General features: G+C 35.2%; 1 protein-coding gene across 1 annotated transcript in view; it reads left to right on the top strand.

Moving 5' to 3' along the window:
* LOC100366652 (creatine kinase M-type-like) overlaps window positions 1–25,238 on the top strand; it is a 44,054-nt gene that overhangs the window by 388 nt on the left and 18,428 nt on the right. The window lies entirely within an intron of this gene.

A 25,238-nucleotide genomic window follows, 5' to 3' on the forward strand; every position in this document is an offset into this window, starting at 1 on the left:
TTAATAGGAAAAAACTTAAAACTACACATTAATTTGTTTAACTGGCGTGGTAAGAGCAACTAGCTTGATACCATTTTAACGCACATTTCACGAAGCAATTAACGCATAGTGTTCGGCTTCTATGTGTCCAATTAACCGGCCTGCGCAGATCGATTTAACTGGCCGGCAAAAGGCGGAATTGAAAAAAATGCAATTTTCATTTTACTAGTGCATCTCTGAAATCGACACGCAAAGACCTACGTGCCTACATAAACGCACTGTGTGCAGCGTGTGTACGGTCACTGACATGACAGCTGTTTGTGTCTGGTGGTAGTTTGTGCAGGGTTGCAGCCGCTGTCGTTTCTTTTGTTGAAGACAATTTCACAAAATTCTAGTCTAGAGCTCGAAAAACTAGTAGGTTATTGCAGTGTCCCTAGATCGGAAGTAGTTTCATCAAATGGATACGTATTATAGTGATGTTTATTTGCTTCTAGAGTAGATTTGGTATTGCAAATATTTCAACTCGTTACGATTACGAGGTTTAAATCTGAATCGCTTTGTATATACTCATTTACTATTTCCTGTATCGTTAAAATGTAGGGAGTTTGCGTAAAACTGTTGAAATTTATTGAAGTATTTATAGCTGTGCATGGTCGTAAACATCTTAACCTGTGAAACCTGCCATTTTATGAATGCGCTATATATAGCGATTTTGGAGTAGTGCAGATTCATTATTTGACGATGGGGCCTCTGAGGTAATAAAATGCGAGTGGCATACTCGACAGATTCCTGGAGTGTTTCCCCTCTCATCGCTCTTAAACAGCCATTCATACACACTGAGCATATGGTCCTAATTTATCAAGTCACGTAATGCTTTATTTGAAATCGACTATAATGGTGAATTAGAATTCTGAGTTTGAATATAGAATACATGACCTAGTTTAAGGCTGTCACGGATGAGAGTCTGCGCACTTTCCATTGCGGATTTCTGGGATAGTAGAGGAAGCTCGTTTGGGTTTTGCCGGTTCCCGTGAGAGATGCCTGCTGTTTGTCTGTTGCGTGATTATCATCGCATAACCTAGATGCATTTCAACGGACGAGAAGATGGCCAAAGTTCAGACCTGTCAAATCTATATTGATTATCATCACAACGGGCGGCGACTATGATAGTATTCATTCAAATATAAAGAGAATTGTTTGAATTACAGAAATGGCGTGATATGCATATTCTATAGATTGAAATCTAGTTCTATGTCTCAAAACCACGTAACATGGGCGTTTGAAATTTGGATATTATTCAAAATTAAGTCTGTTAATTGTGTACAATTGTAATTAAAAATATAGCTGCATAGCAGCGATGACGGGTTTCGAGCCTGCGTGGCTCATGACAAATTGCACTTGCTCGATGTGATTATTTGACGAACGTTTCATGTCTAGAATGCAAGATAGCAGACAAACTACATAACATATGGATTTGATTTCACAGGAATATGATAAACTTAATGCAAGGACAAATAGTTCATGAGTTATAGAACTTTTTCTTTTTTACTAAATCCAAGATGGCTGCCAAAGGAAGCCATTTTTAAAAATCTACTTCAGTAACTTTGTAGAGCTATCAACAGAGATACTATATGCTAAATTGCTTTTCAAACAAGCAAGCAGTTTTTAACAAGATATTTTTTTGAGGTTTTTTGAATTTTTGTGATAAATTCAACATGGCCGCCAAAACCACTTGAATCATGGGAAATCTTTCCATGAACACATAATCATCTCATTGAGCGGATGTTGTATGCCAAGTTTTGTTTAAATCTGGCAAATTGTTCATAAGTTATAGCGTGCTTTCACTTTTTAATAAATCCAAGATGGCTGCCAAAGGAAGCCATTTTTCAAAAATCGGCTTCAGTAACTTTGTAGAGCTATCAACAGAGATACTATATGCTAAATTGATTGTCAAACAAGCAAGCAGTTTTTAAGAAGATAATTTGTTGAGGTTTTTTGCATTTTTGGATAAATTCAAGATGGCCACCAAAACCATTTGAATCATGGGAAATATTTTCATTAACATGTAACCATCTCATTGACGGGATGTTGTATGCCAACTTTGGTATCAATCTGGCAAATTGTTCATGAGTTGTAGTGTACTTTCACTTTTTACTAAATCCAAGATGGCTGCCAAAGGAAGCCATTTTTCAAAAATCTGCTTCAGTTACTTTGTAGAGCAATCAACAGAGATAATATATGCTGAATTGATTGTCAAACAAGCAAGCAGTTTTTAAGAACATAATTTTTTGAGCTTTTTTGCTTTATTTAAAAAAATTCAAGATGGCCGCCAAAACCACTTGAATCATGGGAAATATTTTCATGAACACATGATCACCTTATTGAACAGATGTTTTATGCCAACTTTGGTTTAAATCTGGCAAATTGTTCATGAGTTATAGCGTACTTTCACTTTTGACTAAATCCAAGATGGCTGCCAAATGAAGCCATTTTTCAAAAATCTGCTTCAGCAACTTTGTAGAGCTATGGCCATAGGTACTGCAATGCAAATTTCTAATCACATGAATGAGCCATTTTTAAGAAGAAGATTTTAAAAGTTTTTTGTCATTTTTCACAAAATCCAATATGGCGGCCAAGGTCACATGACCGCTAAAGATTTTATTGCTGATATTTGCTAGACATGAGCCAATGATGCCACACAAAAAAACCGGAAGTTCCTAGACCCTCAGAAAGTGGTGCAATTGAGCACTTCCGGTTTGTGTTCTACCTAAGATGGCGGCCAGGTCATGTGACCTACATGGCTGGTTTTGGGGTATGCACCACAACTCATGGCCCTTCATCAGCATGCAAAATGCCTCATCAATCGCAGCATTATTTTGTAAGTTACAGCGCTTAAAAAAAATGGCGGAATAATAATAATAATAAATATAGCTGCAGAGCAGCTATTAACGGCTTTCAAGCCTGAAGGGCCATAACACCATTAAATTTGAAAAAAAAGTTTGAAGATTTGATTTGTGCAATGTATATACGTGTAGGTTACACGACGTTCAGGCCCAATGTATTCATTATAGCGCTATTTCCATGTCTCTAACTCCAATAGTGCTCGAGATATTATATATATGCATATTTAATGAGTTCTATGACCATATATGGTCAACGGATATGTTGGCCAATTCTCTTTTACATTGCCTTAATTATAGCATTGGTACTCGGTCTGTATATGCAATACTGCTTGAAATATTAGAGACATGCATATTTAATGAGTTCTATGACCATATATGGTCAACGGATATGTTGGCCAATTCTCTTTTCTATTGTCTTCAATATAGTGTTTGTTCCATGTTTGTACATGGAATAGCGCTTGAGATATTAGAGACATGCATATTAAATGAGTTCTATGACCATATATGGTCAACAGATATGTTGGCCAATTTTTTTGTCCATTGCCTTCAGCATATCATTGGTACCATGTTTATACTTGCAATGGTGCTTGAGATATTGGAGACATGCATATTTAATGAGTTCTATGACCATATATGGTCAACGAATATGTTGGTCAATTATCTTGTCCATTGCCTTCGGTATACCGTTAGTTCCATGTTTGTACATGCAATAGTGCTTGAGATATTGGAGACATGCATATTTAATGAGTTATATGACCATATACGGTCATTGAAGATGTTGACAATTTCTCTTGTCCAAAGCCTTCAATATAGCAATGGTTCCATGTCTGTATGTGCAATAGTGCCTGAGATATTATAGGTATGCATATTTAATGAGGTATATGACCTTATATGGTCAACGGATATGTTGGCCAATTCTCTTTTCTATTGTCTTCAATATAGTGTTTGTTCCATGTTTGTACATGGAATAGCGCTTGAGATATTAGAGACATGCATATTAAATGAGTTCTATGACCATATATGGTCAACGAATATTTTGGCCAATTCTCTTGTCAGTTGCCTTCAATATACCGTTAGTTCCATGTTTGTACATGCAATAGTTTTTGAGATACAAGAGACATGCATATTTAATGAGTTCCAAGATGGCGGCCGAACCACGTGACTAATCGAAAATCTGTTTCAGTCACTTTTAATGGCATGACATGTAGAAGGTATATACAAATTTTCAGGCAAAACGGTCCAGCCGTTTCAGAGAAGAAGTCGTTTGAAGTTGGCGGAAGAATAATAATAATAATAATAATAATAATAATAATAATAATAATAATAATAATAATAAACATAACAAAAACAATAGGCTTTCAAGCCTGAAGGGACTTGAAAGCCTAAATATAGCTGCATAGCAGCGATGACGGGTTTCGAGCCTGCGTGGCTCATGGCAAATTGCACTTGCTCAATGTGATTATTTGACGAATGTTTCATGTCTAGAATGAAAGATAGCAGACAAACTACACAACATATGGATTTGATTTCACAGGAATATGATAAACTTAATGCAAGGACAAATAGTTCATGAGTTATAGAACTTTTTCTCTTTTACTAAATCCAAGATGGCTGGCAAAGGAAGCCATTTTTCGATAATCTACTAGAGCTATCAACAGAGATACTATATGCTAAATTGCTTTTCAAACAAGGAAGCAGTTTTTAACAAGATAATTTTTTGAGGTTTTTTGAATTTTTGTGATAAATTCAACATGGCCGCCAAAACCACTTGAATCATGGGAAATATTTTCATGAACACATAATCATCTCATTGAGCGGATGTTGTATGCCAAGTTTTGTTTAAATCTGGCAAATCGTTCATAAGTTATAGCGTACTTTCACTTTTTTACTAAATCCAAGATGGCTGCCAAAGGAAGCCATTTTTCGAAAATCGGCTTCAGTAACTTTGTAGAGCTATCAACAGAGATACTATATGCTAAATAGATTGTCAAACAAGCAAGCAGTTTTTAAGATAATAATTTCTTGAGGTTTTTGGCATTTTTGTGATAAATTCAAGATGGCCGCCAAAACCACTTGAGTCATGGGAAATATTTTTATGAACACATAATCATCTTATTGAGTGGATGTTGTATGCCAAGTTTTGTCAAAATCTGGAAAATTGTTCATAATTTATAGCGTAATTTCACTTTTCACTAAATCCAAGATGGCTGCCAAAGGAAGCCATTTTTCAAAAATCTGCTTCAGTACCTTTGTAGAGCTATCAACAGAGATACTATATGCTAAATTGATTGTCAACCAAGCAAGCAGTTTTTAAGAAGATAATTTTTTGAGGTTTTTTGCATTTTTTGATAAATTCAATATGGCCGCCAAAACCACTTGAATCATGGGAAATATTTTTATGAATACATAATCATCTTATCGAAGGGATGTTGTATGCCAACTTTGGTTTAAATCTGGCAAATTGTTCATGAGTTATAGCGTACTTTCACTTTTTACTAAATCCAAGATGGCTGCCAAAGGAAGCCATTTTTCAAAAATCTGCTTCAGTCACTTTGTAGAGCTATGGCCATAGGTGCTGCAAAGCGAATGTCTAATCACATGAACGAGCCATTTTTGAGAAGAAGATTTTAAAAATTTTTTGTCAATTTTCACAAAATCCAAAATGGCGGCCAAGGTCACATGACCGCTAAAGATTTTATTGCTGATATTTGCTAGACATGAGCCAATGATGCCACACAAAAAAACCGGAAGTTCCTAGACCCTCAGAAAGTGGTGCAATTGAGCACTTCCGGTTTGTGTTCTACCTAAGATGGCGGCCAGGTCATGTGACCTACATGGCTGGTTTTTGGATATGCACCACAACTCATGGCCCTTTATGAACATGGAAAATAGCAAATGAATTGCAGCATTATTTTTCAAGTTACAGTGCTTTAAAAAACGGTGGAAAAATAATAAGAATAAATATAGCTGCATAGCAGCGATGACGGGTTTCGAGCCTGCGTGGCTCATGGCAAATTGCACTTGCTCGATGTGATTATTTGACGAATGTTTCATGTCTAGAATGAAAGATAGCAGACAAACTACACAACATATGGATTTGATTTCACAGGAATATGATAAACTTAATGCAAGGATAAATAGTTCATGAGTTATAGCACTTTTTCTCTTTTACTAAATCCAAGATGGCTGGCAAAGGAAGCCATTTTTCGATAATCTACTTTAGTAACTTTGTAGAGCTATCAACAGAGATACTATATGCTAAAATGCTTTTCAAACAAGGAAGCAGTTTTTAACAAGATAATTTTTTGAGGTTTTTTGAATTTTTGTGATAAATTCAACATGGCCGCCAAAACCACTTGAATCATGGGAAATATTTTCATGAACACATAATCATCTCATTGAGCGGATGTTGTATGCCAAGTTTTGTTTAAATCTGGCAAATCGTTCATAAGTTATAGCGTACTTTCACTTTTTTACTAAATCCAAGATGGCTGCCAAAGGAAGCCATTTTTCGAAAATCGGCTTCAGTAACTTTGTAGAGCTATCAACAGAGATACTATATGCTAAATAGATTGTCAAACAAGCAAGCAGTTTTTAAGATAATAATTTCTTGAGGTTTTTGTCATTTTTGTGATAAATTCAAGATGGCCGCCAAAACCACTTGAGTCATGGGAAATATTTTTATGAACACATAATCATCTTATTGAGTGGATGTTGTATGCCAAGTTTTGTCGAAATCTGGAAAATTGTTCATAATTTATAGCGTAATTTCACTTTTCACTAAATCCAAGATGGCTGCCAAAGGAAGCCATTTTTCAAAAATCTGCTTCAGTACCTTTGTAGAGCTATCAACAGAGATACTATATGCTAAATTGATTGTCAACCAAGCAAGCAGTTTTTAAGAAGATAATTTTTTGCGGTTTTTTGCATTTTTTGATAAATTCAATATGGCCGCCAAAACCACTTGAATCATGGGAAATATTTTTATGGACATATAATCATCTTATCGAAGGGATGTTGTATGCCAACTTTGGTTTAAATCTGGCAAATTGTTCATGAGTTATAGCGTACTTTCACTTTTTACTAAATCCAAGATGGCTGCCAAAGGAAGCCATTTTTCAAAAATCTGCTTCAGTCACTTTGTAGAGCTATGGCCATAGGTGCTGCAAAGCAAATGTCTAATCACATGAACGAGCCATTTTTGAGAAGAAGATTTTAAAAGTTTTTTGTCAATTTTCACAAAATCCAATATGGCGGCCAAGGTCACATGACCGCTAAAGATTTTATTGCTGATATTTGCTAGACATGAGCCAATGATGCCACACAAAAAAACCGGAAGTTCCTAGACCCTCAGAAAGTGGTGCAATTGAGCACTTCCGGTTTGTGTTCTACCTAAGATGGCGGCCAGGTCATGTGACCTACATGGCTGGTTTTTGGATATGCACCACAACTCATGGCCCTTTATGAACATGGAAAATAGCAAATGAATTGCAGCATTATTTTTCAAGTTACAGTGCTTTAAAAAACGGTGGAAAAATAATAAGAATAATAATAAATATAGCTGCATAGCAGCAATCACCGGTTTTCAAGACCATGGCACATGGCGAAGTCACATGCAATGCATGGCCAGGTATGACTGTTTGCAATAGCCCTCAAAATTAACGTTGGTCCCATGTTTGTATATGTGATAGTGTCCGAGATATTATTGCCATGCATATGTAATGAGTTATATGACCATATATAGTCATCGAGTATGTTTGTCAATTCTTTTGTCCAATGTCTTCAATATAGCATTGGTTTCATGTTCCTACCTGCAACAGTGCCTAAAATATTAGAGGCGTGCATATTTAATGAGTTCTATGACCATATATGGTCATCTCATATGTTGGACAATTCTCTTGTCCAATGTCTTCAGTATAGGTTTGGGTACATGTCCCTATCTTCAAAAGTGCTCGAGATAGTATGGATATGCATACTTAATGAGTTCTATGACCATATATGGTAATCGAATATGTTGGTCAATCCTTTTGTCCAATGTCTTCAATATAGTATTGATTCCATGTTTGTGCTTACAATAGTACTCGAGATATTAGAGACGTGCATATTTAATGAGTTATATGACCATATATGGTCATACACTATGTTGATCAATTCTTTTCTTCAATGTCTTCAATATAGCATTGGTTCCATGTTTATACTTGCAATAGTGCCTGAGATATTAAAGACATGCATATTTCATGAGTTACATGACCATATATGGTCATCCAATATTTTGGTCAATTTTCTTGTCCAATGTCTTCAATATAGCGTTAGTTCCATGTTTGTACTTGCAATAGTGCCTGAGATATTAGAGACATGCATATTTAATGAGTTGCATGACCATATATGGTCATCCAATATTTTGGTCAATTCTCTTGTCCAATGTCTTCAATATAGCGCTAGTTCCATGTTTGTATGTGCAATAGTTCTCAATATATGTCAATTCAATGTGTATCGTATATGGGCCCTCCCCCCTTTCCCACAATGCAACATTGCTGACTATTTTATATAAAATGTGAAAAATATTCATAAATCAACTGCTCCAAAACTACTGGTCGCACTTGCATGATTCTTTGATTAATCTGTAGTATGTATGATGTTCTTCAAAATTATGGCGTGGAATTTTGATACGATCAAAATTATGCAAATGAGATGCAAAACAATATTTTAGAAAATTCTAGAAAAAAAAGTCACATGACCGTTCAACTTTTTTTTCATGAAATACGTAGCTCTAGGGCCAATGCTTCTTTTAAGTGAAAGTTTGAGACTCCTAGACCCTCAGAAAGGTGTTTAAATGAGCATGCCATTTTTCGCCTTAAATTCAAAATGGCCGCCGTACCACGTGACCAATATGCGTCATCTTAGGATATGCACTAGATCTCATCAGGCTTTACAAACATGTGCAAACATTTTCAAGATATGTGCAACTGTGTTCGAATGGCGCTTAGCGAAAAATCTGGCGGAATAATAATAATAATAATAATAATAATAATAATAATAATAATAAAAAACATAACAATTACAAAAGGTTTCCAAGACATGTGTCTTGAAAACCTAATAATAAACATAGCAATTACAAAAGGGTTTCGCCCCATAGGGCTCGAAACCCTAATAATAATAAATATAGCTGCATAGCAGCGATGACGGGTTTCGAGCCTGCGTGGCTCATGACAAATTGCACTTGCTCGATGTGATTATTTGACGAACGTTTCATGTCTAGAATGCAAGATAGCAGACAAACTACACAACATATGAATTTGATTTCACAGGAATATGATAAACTTAATGCAAGGACAAATAATTCATGAGTTATAGAACTTTTTCTCTTTTGCTAAATCCTAGATGGCTGCCAAAGGAAGCCATTTTTAAAAATCTACTTCAGTAACTTTATAGAGCTGTCAACAGAGATACTATATGCTAAATTGCTTTTCAAACAAGGAAGCAGTTTTTAACAAGATAATTTTTTGAGGTTTTTTGAATTTTTGTGATAAATTCAACATGGCCGCCAAAACCACTTGAATCATGGGAAATATTTTCATGAACACATAATCATCTCATTGAGCGGATGTTGTATGCCAAGTTTTGTTTAAATCTGGCAAATCGTTCATAAGTTATAGCGTACTTTCACTTTTTTACTAAATCCAAGATGGCTGCCAAAGGAAGCCATTTTTCGAAAATCGGCTTCAGTAACTTTGTAGAGCTATCAACAGAGATACTATATGCTAAATAGATTGTCAAACAAGCAAGCAGTTTTTAAGATAATAATTTCTTGAGGTTTTTGGCATTTTTGTGATAAATTCAAGATGGCCGCCAAAACCACTTGAGTCATAGGAAATATTTTTATGAACACATAATCATCTTATTGAGTGGATGTTGTATGCCAAGTTTTGTCGAAATCTGGAAAATTGTTCATAATTTATAGCGTAATTTCACTTTTCACTAAATCCAAGATGGCTGCCAAAGGAAGCCATTTTTCAAAAATCTGCTTCAGTACCTTTGTAGAGCTATCAACAGAGATACTATATACTAAATTGATTGTCAACCAAGCAAGCAGTTTTTAAGAAGATAATTTTTTGAGGTTTTTTGCAATTTTTTGATAAATTCAATATGGCCGCCAATACCACTTGAATCATGGGAAATATTTTTATGAACACATAATCATCTTATCGAAGGGATGTTGTATGCCAACTTTGGTTTAAATCTGGCAAATTGTTCATGAGTTATAGCGAACTTTCACTTTTTATTAAATCCAAGATGGCTGCCAAAGGAAGCCATTTTTCAAAAATCTGCTTCAGTCACTTTGTAGAGCTATGGCCATAGGTGCTGCAAAGCAAATGTCTAATCACATGAACGAGCCATTTTTGAGAAGAAGATTTTAAATTTTTTTTGTCAATTTTCACAAAATCCAATATGGCGGCCAAGGTCACATGACCGCTAAAGATTTTATTGCTGATATTTGCTAGACATGAGCCAATGATGCCACACAAAAAAACCGGAAGTTCCTAGACCCTCAGAAAGTGGTGCAATTGAGCACTTCCGGTTTGTGTTCTACCTAAGATGGCGGCCAGGTCATGTGACCTACATGGCTGATTTTGGGGTATGCACCACAACTCATGGCCCTTCATCAGCATGCAAAATGCCTAATCAATCGCAGCATTATTTTTCAAGTTACAGTGCTTTAAAAAACGGTGGAAAAATAATAAGAATAATAATAATAATAAATATAGCTGCAGAGCAGCTATTAACGGCTTTCAAGAAAGAAGGGCCATAACACCATTAAATTTGAAAAAAAAAGTTTGAAGATTTGATTTGTGCAATGTATATACGTGTAGGTTACACGACGTTCTGGCCCAATGTCTTCATTATAGCGCTATTTCCATGTCTCTAACTTCAATAGTGCTCGATATATTATATATATGCATATTTAATGAGTTCTATGACCATATATGGTCAACAGATATGTTGGCCAATTCTCTTTTCCATTACCTTCATTATAGCGTTGGTACCCTGTCTGTACATGCAATACTGCTTGAAATATTAGAGACATGCATATTTAATGAGTTCCATGACCATATATGGTCAATGGATATGTTGGCCAATTCTCTTTTCTATTGCCTTCAATATAGTATTTGTTCCATGTTTGTACATGGAATAGCGCTTGAGAAATTAGAGACATGCATATTAAATGAGTTCTATGACCATATATGGTCAACAGATATGTTGGCCAATTTTCTTGTCCATTGCCTTCAATATATCATTGGTACCATGTTTATACTTGCAATGGTGCTTGAGATATTGGAGACATGCATATTTAATGAGTTCTATGACCATATATGGTCAACGTATATGTTGGTCAATTTTCTTGTCCATTGCCTTCGGTATACCGTTAGTTCCATGTTTGTACATGCAATAGTGCTTGAGATATTGGAGACATGCATATTTAATGAGTTATATGACCATATATGGCCATTGAACATGTTGACAATTTCTCTTGTCCAAAGCCTTCAATATAGCAATGGTTCCATGTCTGTATGTGCAATAGTGCCTGAGATATTATAGATATGCATATTTAATGAGGTATATGACCTTATATGGTCAACGAATATGTTGGCTCATTCTCTTGACCATTACCTTCAATATAGCGTTAGTTTCACGTTTGTACATGCAATAGTGCTTGAGATATAAGAGACATGCATATTTAATGAGTTCTATGACCATATATGGTCAACGAATATTTTGGCCAATTCTCTTGTCCGTTGCCTTTAACATACCGTTCGTTCCATGTTTGTACATGCAATAGTTTTTGAGATACAAGAGACATGCATATTTAATGAGTTCCAAGATGGCGGCCGAACCACGTGACTAATCGAAAATCTGTTTCAGTCACTTTTAATGGCATGACATGTAGAAGGTATATACAAATTTTCAGGCAAAATGGTACAGCCGTTTCAGAGAAGAAGTCGTTTGAAGTTGGCGGAATAATAATAATAATAATAATAATAATAAATATAGCTGCAGAGCAGCTATTAACGGCTTTCAAGAAAAAAGGGCCATAACACCATTAAATTTGGAAAAAAAAGTTTGAAGATTTGATTTGTGCAATGTATATAAGTGTAGGTTACACGACGTTCTGGCCCAATGCCTTCATTATAGCGCTATTTTCATGTCTCTAACTTCAATACTGCTTGAAATATTAGAGACATGCATATTTAATGAGATCTATGACCATATATGGTCAACGGATATGTTGGCCAATTCTCTTTTTCTATTTCCTTCAATATAGTGTTTGTTCCATTTTTGTACATGGAATAACGCTTGAGATATTAGAGACATGCATATTAAATGAGTTCTATGACCATATATGGTCAACAGATATGTTGGCCAATTTTCTTTCCCAGTGCCTTCAAAATAGCATTGGTACCATGTTTATATATGCAATAGTGCTTGAGATATTGGAGACATGCATATTTAATGAGTTATATGACCATATATGGGCATTGAACATGTTGACAATTTCTCTTGTCCAAAGCCTTCAATATAGCAATGGTTCCATGTCTGTATGTGCAATAGTGCCTGATATATTATAGATATGCATATTTAATGAGTTCTATGACCATATATGGTCAACGGATATGTTGGCCAATTCTCTTTTCTATTGCCTTCAATATAGCATTGGTACCATGTTTATACATGCAATAGTGCTTGAGATATTGGAGACATGCATATTTAATGAGTTATATGACCATATATGGCAATTGAACATGTTGACAATTTCTCTTGTCCAAAGCCTTCAATATAGCAATGGTTCCATGTCTGTATGTGCAATAGTGCCTGAGATATTATAGATATGCATATTTAATGAGTTCTATGACCATATATGGCCATCGAATGTGTTGGTCAATTCTCTTGTCCAATGTCTTCAATATAGGTTTGGGTACATGTCTATACCTTTAAAAGTTATCGAGATATTATGGATATGCATATTTAATGAGTTCTATGACCATATATGGTCATCGAATATGTTGGTCAATTCTTTTGTCCAATGTCTTCAATATAGCGTTGGTTCCATGTTTGTACTTGCAATAATGCCTGAGATATTAGAGACACGCATATTTAATGAGTTCTATGACCATATATGGTCATACACTATGTTGGTCAATTCTTTTGTCCAATGTCTTCAATATAGCGTTGGTTCCATCTTTGTACTTGCAATAATGCCTGAGATATTAGAGACATGCATATTTAATGAGTTGCATGACCATATATGGTCATCCAATATTTTGGCCAATTCTCTTGTCCGTTGCCTTCAATATACCGTTAGTTCCATGTTTGTACATGCAATAGTTTTTGAGATACAAGAGACATGCATATTTAATGAGTTTCAAGATGGCGGCCGAACCACGTGACTAATCGAAAATCTGTTTCAGTCACTTTTAATGGCATGACATGTAGAAGGTATATACAAATTTTCAGGCAAAACGGTCCAGCCGTTTCAGAGAAGAAGTCGTTTGAAGTTGGCGGAAGAATAATAATAATAATAATAATAAACATAACAAAAACAATAGGCTTTCAAGCCTGAAGGGACTTGAAAGCCTAAATATAGCTGCAGAGCAGCTATTAACGGCTTTCAAGAAAAAGGACCATAACACTATTAAATTTGGAAAAAAAAAGTTTGAAGATTTGATTTGTGCAATGTATATACGTGTAGGTTACATGACGTTCTGGCCCAATGCCTTCATTATAGCGCTATTTCTATGTCTCTAACTTCAATAGTGCTCGAGATATTGTATATATGTATATTGAATGAGTTCTATGACCATATATGGTCAACGGATATGTTGGCCAATTCTCTTTCCATTGCCTTCAATATAGCGTTGGTACCATGTCTGTACATGCAATACTGCTTGAAATATTCGAGACATGCATATTTAATGAGTTCTATGACCATATATGGTCAACGGATATGTTGGCCAATTTTCTTGTCCATTGCCTTCAATATATCATTGGTACCATGTTTATACTTGCAATGGTGCTTGAGACACTGGAGACATGCATATTTAATGAGTTCTGTGACCATATATGGTCAACGAATATGTTGGTCAATTTTCTTGTCCATTGCCTTCGGTATACTGTTAGTTCCATGTTTGTACATGCAATAGTGCTTGAGATATTGGAGACATGCATATTTAATGAGTTATATGACCATATATGGTCATGAAACACGTTGACAATTTCTCTTGTCCAAAGCCTTCAATATAGCAATGGTTCCATGTCTGTATGTGCAATAGTGCCTGAGATATTATAGGTATGCATATTTAATGAGGTATATGACCTTATATGGTCAACGAATATGTTGGCTCATTCTCTTGACCATTTCCTTCAATATAGCGTCAGTTTCACGTTTGTACATGCAATAGTACTTGAGATATAAGAGACATGCATATTTAATGAGTTTCAAGATGGCGGCCGAACCACGTGACTAATCGAAAATCTGTCTCAGTCACTTTTAATGGCATGACATGTAGAAGGTATATACAAATTTTCAGGCAAAACGGTCCAGCCGTTTCAGAGAAGAAGTCGTTTGAAGTTGGCGGAATAATAATAATAATAATAATAATAATAATAATAATAATAATAATAATAATAATAATAATAATAATAATAATAAACATAACAAAAACAATAGGCTTTCAAGCCTGAAGGGACTTGAAAGCCTAATAAATATAGCTGCAGAGCAGCTATTAACGGCTTTCAAGAAAAAAGGGCCATAACACCATTAAATTGGGAAAAAAAAGTTTGAAGATTTGATTTGTGCAATGTATATACGTGTAGGTTACACGACGTTCTGACTCAATGCCTTCATTATAGCGCTATTTCCATGTCTCTAACCTCAAAAGTGCTCGATATATTATATATATGCATAACTAATGAGTTCTATGGCCATATATGGTCAACGGATATGTTGGCCAATTCTCTTTTCCATTGCCTTCAATATAGCGTTGATACCCTGTCTGTACATGCAATACTGCTTGAAATATTAGAGACATGCATATTTAATGAGATCTATGACCATATATGGTCAACAGATATGTTGGCCAATTCTCTTTTCTATTTCCTTCAATATAGTGTTTGTTCCATGTTTGTACATGGAATAGCGCTCGAGATATTGGAGACATGCATATTTAATGAGTTCTATGACCATATATGGTCAACGGATATGTTGGCCAATTCTCTTTTCTATTTCCTTCAATATAGTGTTTGTTCCATGTTTGTACATGGAATAGTGCTTCAGATATTAGAGACATGCATATTAAATGAGTTCTATGACCATATATGGTCAACGGATATGTTGGCCAATTTTCTTTCCCAGTTCCTTCAATATAGCATTGGTACCATGTTTATACATGCAACAGTGCTTGAGATATTGGAGACATGCATATTTAATGAGTTATATGACCATATATGGTCAACGAATATGTTGGCCAATTCTCTTTGCTATTGCCTTCAATATAGTGTTAGTTCCATGTTTGTACATGAAATAGCGCTTGAGATATTAGAGACATGCATATTAAATGAGTTCTATGACCATATATGGTCAACGGATATGTTGGCCAATTTTCTTTCTCAGTTCCTTCAATATAGCATTGGTACCATGTTTATACATGCAATAGTGCTTGAGATATTGGAGACATGCATATTTAATGAGTTATATGACCATATATGGTCATGGAACTTGTTGACAATTTCTCTTGTCCAAAGCCTTCAATATAGCTATTGTTCCATGTCTGCATGTGCAATAGTGCCTGAGATATTATAGATATGCATATTTAATGAGGTATATGACCTTATATGGTCAACGAATATGTTGGCTCATTCTCTTGACCATTACCTTCAATATAGCCTTAGTTTCACGTTTGTACATGCAATAGTGCTTGAGATATAAGAGACATGCATATTTAATGAGTTCTATGACCATATATGGTCAACGAATATTTTGGCCAATTCTCTTGTCCGTTGCCTTTAATATACCGTTAGTTCCATGTTGGTACATGCAATAGTTTTTGAAATACAAGAGACATGCATATTTAATGAGTTTCAAGATGGCGGCCGAACCACGTGACTAATCGAAAATCTGTTTCAGTCACTTTTAATGGCATGACATGTAGAAGGTATATACAAATTTTCAGGCAAAACGGTCCAGCCGTTTCAGAGAAGAAGTCGTTTGAAGTTGGCGGAAGAATAATAATAATAATAAATATAGCTGCAGAGCAGCTATTAACGGCTTTCAAGAAAAAAGGGCCATAACACCATTAAATTTGGAAAAAAAAGTTTGAAGATTTGATTTGTGCAATGTATATAAGTGTAGCTTACATGACGTTCTGGCCCAATGCCTTCATTATAGCGCTATTTCCATGTCTCTAACTTCAATACTGCTTGCAATATTAGAGACATGCATATTAAATGAGTTCTATGACCATATATGGTCAACGGATATGTTGGCCAATTTCCTTTCCCAGTGCCTTCAAAATAGCATTGGTACCATGTTTATATATGCATTAGTGCTTGAGATATTGGAGACATGCATATTTAATGAGTTATATGACCATATATGGTCATTGAAGATGTTGACAATTTCTCTTGTCCAAAGCCTTCAATATAGCAATGGTTCCATGTCTGTATGTGAAATAGTGCCTGAGATATTATAGGTATGCATATTTAATGAGGTATATGACCTTATATGGTCAACGGATATGTTGGCCAATTCTCTTTTCAATTGTCTTCAATATAGTGTTTGTTCCATGTTTGTACATGGAATAGCGCTTGAGATATTAGAGACATGCATATTAAATGAGTTCTATGACCATATATGGTCAACGAATATTTTGGCCAATTCTCTTGTCCGTTGCCTTCAATATACCATTAGTTCCATGTTTGTACATGCAATAGTTTTTGAGATACAAGAGACATGCATATTTAATGAGTTCCAAGATGGCGGCCGAACCACGTGACTAATCGAAAATCTGTTTCAGTCACTTTTAATGGCATGACATGTAGAAGGTATATACAAATTTTCAGGCAAAACGGTCCAGCCGTTTCAGAGAAGAAGTCGTTTGAACTTGGCGGAAGAATAATAATAATAATAATAATAATAATAATAATAATAATAATAATAATAAACATAACAAAAACAATAGGCTTTCAAGCCTGAAGGGACTTGAAAGCCTAATAATAATAAATATAGCTGCAGAGCAGCTATTAACGGCTTTCAAGAAAAGGGACCATAACACTATTAAATTTGGAAAAAAAAGTTTGAAGATTTGATTTGTGCAATGTATATACGTGTAGGTTACATGACGTTCTGGCCCAATGCCTTCATTATAGCGCTATTTCTATGTGTCTAACTTCAATAGTGCTCGAGATATTATATATATGCATATATAATGAGTTCTATGACCATATATGGTCAACGGATATGTTGGCCACTTCTCTTTCCATTGCCTTCAATATAGCGTTGGTACCCTGTCTGTACATGCAATACTGTTTGAAATATTAGAGACATGCATATTTAATGAGATCTATGACCATATATGGTCAACGGATATGTTTACCAATTCTCTTTTCTATTTCCTTCAATATAGTGTTTGTTCCATGTTTGTACATGGAATAGCACTTGAGATATTCGAGACATGCATATTTAATGAGTTCTATGACCATATATGGTCAACGGATATGTTGGCCAATTTTCTTGTCCATTGCCTTCAATATATCATTGGTACCATGTTTATACTTGCAATGGTGCTTGAGACACTGGAGACATGCATATTTAATGAGTTCTATGACCATATATGGTCATGAAACACGTTGACAATTTCTCTTGTCCAAAGCCTTCAATATAGCAATGGTTCCATGTCTGTATGTGCAATAGTGCCTGAGATATTATAGGTATGCATATTTAATGAGGTATATGACCTTATATGGTCAACGAATATGTTGGCTCATTCTCTTGACCATTTCCTTCAATATAGCGTCAGTTTCACGTTTGTACATGCAATAGTGCTTGAGATATCAGAGACATGCATATTTAATGAGTTCTATGACCATATATGGTCAACGAATATTTTGGCCAATTCTCTTGTCCGTTGCCTTCAATATACCGTTAGTTCCATGTTTGTACATGCAATAGTTTTTGAGATACAAGAGACTTGCATATTTAATGAGTTTCAAGATGGCGGCCGAACCACGTGACTAATCGAAAATCTGTTTCAGTCACTTTTAATGGCATTACATGTAGAAGGCATATACAAATTTTCAGGCAAAACGGTCCAGCCGTTTCAGAGAAGAAGTCGTTTGAAGTTGGCGGAAGAATAATAATAATAATAATAATAATAATAATAATAATAATAATAATAATAATAATAAACATAACAAAAACAATAGGCTTTCAAGCCTGAAGGGACTTGAAAGCCTAATAAATATAGCTGCATAGCAGCTATTAACGGCTTTCAAGCCTGAAGGGCCATAACACCATTCAATTTGAAAAAAAAAGTTTGAAGATTTGATTTGTGCAATGTATATACGTGTAGGTTACACGACGTTCTGGCCCAATGTCTTCATTATAGCGCTATTTCCATGTCTCTAACTTCAATAGTGCTCGATATATTATATATATGCATATTTAATGAGTTCTATGACCATATATGGTCAACAGATATGTTGGCCAATTCTCTTTTCCATTACCTTCATTATAGCGTTGGTACCCTGTCTGTACATGCAATACTGCTTGAAATATTAGAGACATGCATATTTAATGAGTTCCATGACCATATATGGTCAATGGATATGTTGGCCAATTCTCTTTTCTATTGCCTTCAATATAGTATTTGTTCCATGTTTGTACATGGAATAGCGCTTGAGAAATTAGAGACATGCATATTAAATGAGTTCTATGACCATATATGGTCAACAGATATGTTGGCCAATTTTCTTGTCCATTGCCTTCAATATATCATTGGTACCATGTTTATACTTGCAATGGTGCTTGAGATATTGGAGACATGCATATTTAATGAGTTCTATGACCATATATGGTCAACGTATATGTTGGTCAATTTTCTTGTCCATTGCCTTCGGTATACCGTTAGTTCCATGTTTGTACATGCAATAGTGCTTGAGATATTGGAGACATGCATATTTAATGAGTTATATGACCATATATGGCCATTGAACATGTTGACAATTTCTCTTGTCCAAAGCCTTCAATATAGCAATGGTTCCATGTCTGTATGTGCAATAGTGCCTGAGATATTATAGACATGCATATTTAATGAGTTCTATGACCATATATGGTCAACGAATATTTTGGCCAATTCTCTTGTCCGTTGCCTTTAACATACCGTTCGTTCCATGTTTGTACATGCAATAGTTTTTGAGATACAAGAGACATGCATATTTAATGAGTTCCAAGATGGCGGCCGAACCACGTGACTAATCGAAAATCTGTTTCAGTCACTTTTAATGGCATGACATGTAGAAGGTATATACAAATTTTCAGGCAAAATGGTACAGCCGTTTCAGAGAAGAAGTCGTTTGAAGTTGGCGGAATAATAATAATAATAATAATAATAAATATATATGCATATTTAATGAGTTCTATGACCATATATGGTCAACGGATATGTTGGCCAATTCTCTTTTCCATTGCCTTCAATATAGCGTTGGTACCCTGTCTGTACATGCAATACTGCTTGAAATATTAGAGACATGCATATTTAATGAGTTCTATGACCATATATGGTCAACGGATATGTTGGCCAATTCTCTTTTCTATTGCCTTCAATATAGTGTTTGTTCCATGTTTGTACATGGAATAGCGCTTGGGATATTAGAGACATGCATATTAAATGAGTTCTATGACCATATATGGTCAACGGATGTGTTGGCCAATTTTCTTGTCCAATGCCTTCAATATATCATTGGTACCATGTTTATACTTGCAATGGTGCTTGAGATATTGGAGACATGCATATTTAAGGAGTTCTATGACCATATATGGTCAACGAATATGTTGGTCAATTTTCTTGTCCATTGCCTTCGGTATACCGTTAGTTCCATGTTTGTACATGCAATAGTTCTTGAGATATTGGAGACATGCATATTTAATGAGTTATATGACCATATATGGTCATTGAAGATGTTGACAATTTCTCTTGTCCAAAGCCTTCAATATAGCAATGGTTCCATGTCTGTATGTGCAATAGTGCCTGAGATATTATAGGTATGCATATTTAATGAGGTATATGACCTTATATGGTCAACGAATATGTTGGCTCATTCTCTAGACCATTTCCTTCAATATGGCATCAGTTTCACGTTTGTACATGCAATAGTGCTTGAGATATAAGAGACATGCATATTTAATGAGTTCTATGACCATATATGGTCAACGAATATTTTGGCCAATTCTCTTGTCCGTTGCCTTCAACATACCGTTAGTTCCATGTTTGTACATGCAATAGTTTTTGAGATACAAGAGACATGCATATTTAATGAGTTCCAAGATGGCGGCCGAACCACGTGACTAATCGAAAATCTGTTTCAGTCACTTTTAATGGCATGACATGTAGAAGGTATATACAAATTTTCAGGCAAAACGGTCCAGCCGTTTCAGAGAAGAAGTCGTTTGAAGTTGGCGGAATAATAATAATAATAATAAATATAGCTGCAGAGCAGCTATTAACGGCTTTCAAGAAAAGGGACCATAACACAATTAAATTTGGAAAAAAAAGTTTGAAGATTTGATTTGTGCAATGTATATACGTGTAGGGTACATGACGTTCTGGCCCAATGCCTTCATTATAGCGCTATTTCTATGTCTCTAACTTCAATAGTGCTCAAGATATTGTATATATGCATATTGAATGAGTTCTATGACCATATATGGTCAACGGATATGTTGGCCAATTCTCTTTTCTATTGCCTTCAATATAGTGTTTGTTCCATGTTTGTACATGGAATAGTGCTTGAGATATTAGAGACATGCATATTAAATGAGTTCGATGACCATATATGGTCAACAGATATGTTGGCCAATTTTCTTGTCCATTGCCTTCAATATATCATTGGTACAATGTTTATACTTGCAATGGTGCTTGAGATATTGGAGACATGCATATTTAATGAGTTCTATGACCATATATGGTCAACGAATATGTTGGTCAATTTTCTTGTCCATTGCCTTCGGTATACCGTTAGTTCCATGTTTGTACATGCAATAGTGCTTGAGATATTGGAGACATGCATATTTAATGAGTTATATGACCATATATGGTCATTGAAGATGTTGACAATTTCTCTTGTCCAAAGCCTTCAATATAGCAATGGTTCCATGTCTGTATGTGCAATAGTGCCTGAGATATTATAGGTATGCATATTTAATGAGGTATATGACCTTATATGGTCAACGAATATGTTGGCTCATTCTCTTGACCATTTCCTTCAATATAGCGTCAGTTTCACGTTTGTACATGCAATAGTGCTTGAGATATAAGAGAAATGCATATATAATGAGTTCTATGACCATATATGGTCAACGAATATTTTGGCCAATTCTCTTGTCCGTTGCCTTCAATATACCGTTAGTTCCATATTTGTACATGCAATAGTTTTTGAGATACAAGAGACATGCATATTTAATGAGTTCCAAGATGGCGGCCGAACCACGTGACTAATCGAAAATCTGTTTCAGTCACTTTTAATGGCATGACATGTAGAAGGTATATACAAATTTTCAGGCAAAACGGTCCAGCCGTTTCAGAGAAGAAGTCGTTTGAAGTTGGCGGAATAATAATAATAATAATAATAATAAATATAGCTGCAGAGCAGCTATTAACGGCTTTCAAGAAAAGGGACCATAACACTATTAAATTTGGAAAAAAAGTTTGAAGATTTGATTTGTGCAATGTATATACGTGTAGGTTACATGACGTTCTGGCCCAATGCCTTCATTATAGCGCTATTTCTATGTCTCTAACTTCAATAGTGCTCAAGATATTGTATACATATGCATATTGAATGAGTTCTATGACCATATATGGTCAACGGATATGTTGGCCAATTCTCTTTCCATTGCCTTCAATATAGCGTTGGTACCCTGTCTGTACATGCAATACTGCTTGAAATATTAGAGACATGCATATTTAATGAGATCTATGACCATATATGGTCAACGGATATGTTTGCCAATTCTCTTTTCTATTTCCTTCAATATAGTGTTTGTTCCATGTTTGTACATGGAATAGTGCTTGAGATATTCGAGACATGCATATTTAATGAGTTCTATGACTATATATGGTCAACGGATATGTTGGCCAATTTTCTTGTCCATTGCCTTCAATATATCATTGGTACCATGTTTATACTTGCAATGGTGCTTGAGACACTGGAGACATGCATATTTAATGAGTTCTATGACCATATATGGTCAACGAATATGTTGGTCAATTTTCTTGTCCATTGCCTTCGGTATACTGTTAGTTCCATGTTTGTACATGCAATAGTGCTTGAGATATTGGAGACATGCATATTTAATGAGTTATATGACCATATATGGTCATGAAACACGTTGACAATTTCTCTTGTCCAAAGCCTTCAATATAGCAATGGTTCCATGTCTGTATGTGCAATAGTGCCTGAGATATTATAGGTATGCATATTTAATGAGGTATATGACCTTATATGGTCAACGAATATGTTGGCTCATTCTCGTGACCATTTCCTTCAATATAGCGTCAGTTTCACGTTTGTACATGCAATAGTGCTTGAGATATAAGAGACATGCATATTTAATGAGTTCTATGACCATATATGGTCAACGAATATTTTGGCCAATTCTCTTGTCCGTTGCCTTCAATATACCGTTAGTTCCATGTTTGTACATGCAATAGTTGTTGAGATACAAGAGACATGCATATTTAATGAGTTTCAAGATGGCGGCCGAACCACGTGACTAATCGAAAATCTGTTTCAGTCACTTTTAATGGCATGACATGTAGAAGGTATATACAAATTTTCAGGCAAAACGGTCCAGCCGTTTCAGAGAAGAAGTCGTTTGAAGTTGGCGGAAGAATAATAATAATAATAATAATAATAATAATAATAATAATAATAATAATAATAATAAACATAACAAAAACAATAGGCTTTCAAGCCTGAAGGGACTTGAAAGCCTAAATATAGCTGCAGAGCAGCTATTAACGGCTTTCAAGAAAAAAGGATTCATAACACCATTAAATTTGGAAAAAAAGGTTTGAAGATTTGACTTGTGTAATGTATATACATGTAGGTTACACGAGGTTCTGGCCCAATGCCTGCATTATAGCGATATTTCCATGTCTCTAACTTCAATAGTGCTCGAGATATTATATATACGCATATCTAATGAGTTCTATGACCATATATGGTCAACGGATATGTTGGCCAATTCTCTTTTCCATTGCCTTCAATATAGCGTTGGTACCCTGTCTGTACATGCAATACTGCTAGAAATATTAGAGACATGTATATTTAATGAGATCTATGACCATATATGGTCAACGGATATGTTGGCCAATTCTCTTTTCTATTTCCTTCAATATAGTGTTTGTTCCATGTTTGTACATGGAATAGCGCTTGAGATATTAGAGACATGCATATTAAATGAGTTATATGACCATATATGGTCAACGGACATGTTGGCCAATTGTCTTTCCCAGTGCCTTCAATATAGCATTGGTACCATGTTTATACATGCAATAGTGCTTGAGATATTGGAGACATGCATATTTATTGAGTTATATGACCATAAATGGCCATTGAACATGTTGACAATTTCTCTTGTCCAAAGCCTTCAATATAGCAATGGTTCCATGTCTGTATGTGCAATAGTGTCTGATATATTATAGATATGCATATTTAATGAGGTATATGACCTTATATGGTCAACGAATATGTTGGGTCATTCTCTTGACCATTACCTTCAATATAGCGTTAGTTTCACGTTTGTACATGCAATAGCGCTTGAGATATAAGAGACGTGCATATTTAATGAGTTCTATGACCATATATGGTCAACGGATATGTTGGCCAATTTTCTTGTCCATTGCCTTCAATATATCATTGGTACCATGTTTATACTTGCAATGGTGCTTGAGATATTGGAAACATGCATATTTAATGAGTTATATGACCATATATGGTCAACGAATATGTTGGTCAATTTTCTTGTCCATTGCCTTCGGTATACCGTTAGTTCCATGTTTGTACATGCAATAGTGCTTGAGATATTGGAGACATGCATATTTAATGAGTTATATGACCTTGTATGGTCAACGAATATGTTGGCCAATTCCCTTGTCCATTGTCTTCAATATAGCATTAGTTCCATGTTTGTACGTGCAATAGCGCTTGAGATATTAGAGAAATGCATACTTAATGAGTTCTATGACCATATATGGTCAACGAATATGTTGGCCAATTCTCTTGTCCATTGCCTTCAGTATACCGTTTGTTGCATGTTTGTACATGTAATAGTGCTTGAGATATTGGAGACATGCATATTTAATGAGTTATATGACCATATATGGTCATTGAAGATGTTGACAATTTCTCTTGTCCAAAGCCTTCAATATAGCAATGGTTCCATGTCTGTATGTGCAATAGTGCCTGAGATATTATAGGTATGCATATTTAATGAGGTATATGACCTTATATGGTCAACGAATATGTTGGCTCATTCTCTTGACCATTTCCTTCAATATTGCGTCAGTTTCACGTTTGTACATGCAATAGTGCTTGAGATATAAGAGACATGCATATTTAATGAGTTCTATGACCATATATGGTCAACGAATATTTTGGCCAATTCTCTTGTCCGTTGCCTTCAATATACCGTTAGTTCCATGTTTGTACATGCAATAGTTTTGGAGATACAAGAGACATGCATATTTAATGAGTTCCAAGATGGCGGCCGAACCACGTGACTAATCAAAAATCTGTTTCAGTCACTTTTAATGGCATGACATGTAGAAGGTATATACAAATTTTCAGGCAAAACGGTCCAGCCATTTCAGAGAAGAAGTCGTTTGAAGTTGGCGGAAGAATAATAATAATAATAATAAATATAGCTGCATAGCAGCGATGACGGGTTTCGAGCCTGCGTGGCTCATGGCAAATTGCACTTGCTCGATGTGATTATTTGACGAACGTTTCATGTCTAGAATGAAAGATAGCAGACAAACTACACAACATATGGATTTGATTTCACAGGAATATGATAAACTT

This window comes from Saccoglossus kowalevskii, chromosome 2 (genome assembly GCF_978046115.1).
Source record: "Saccoglossus kowalevskii chromosome 2, keSacKowa6.1, whole genome shotgun sequence".
NCBI lineage: Eukaryota > Metazoa > Hemichordata > Enteropneusta > Harrimaniidae > Saccoglossus > Saccoglossus kowalevskii.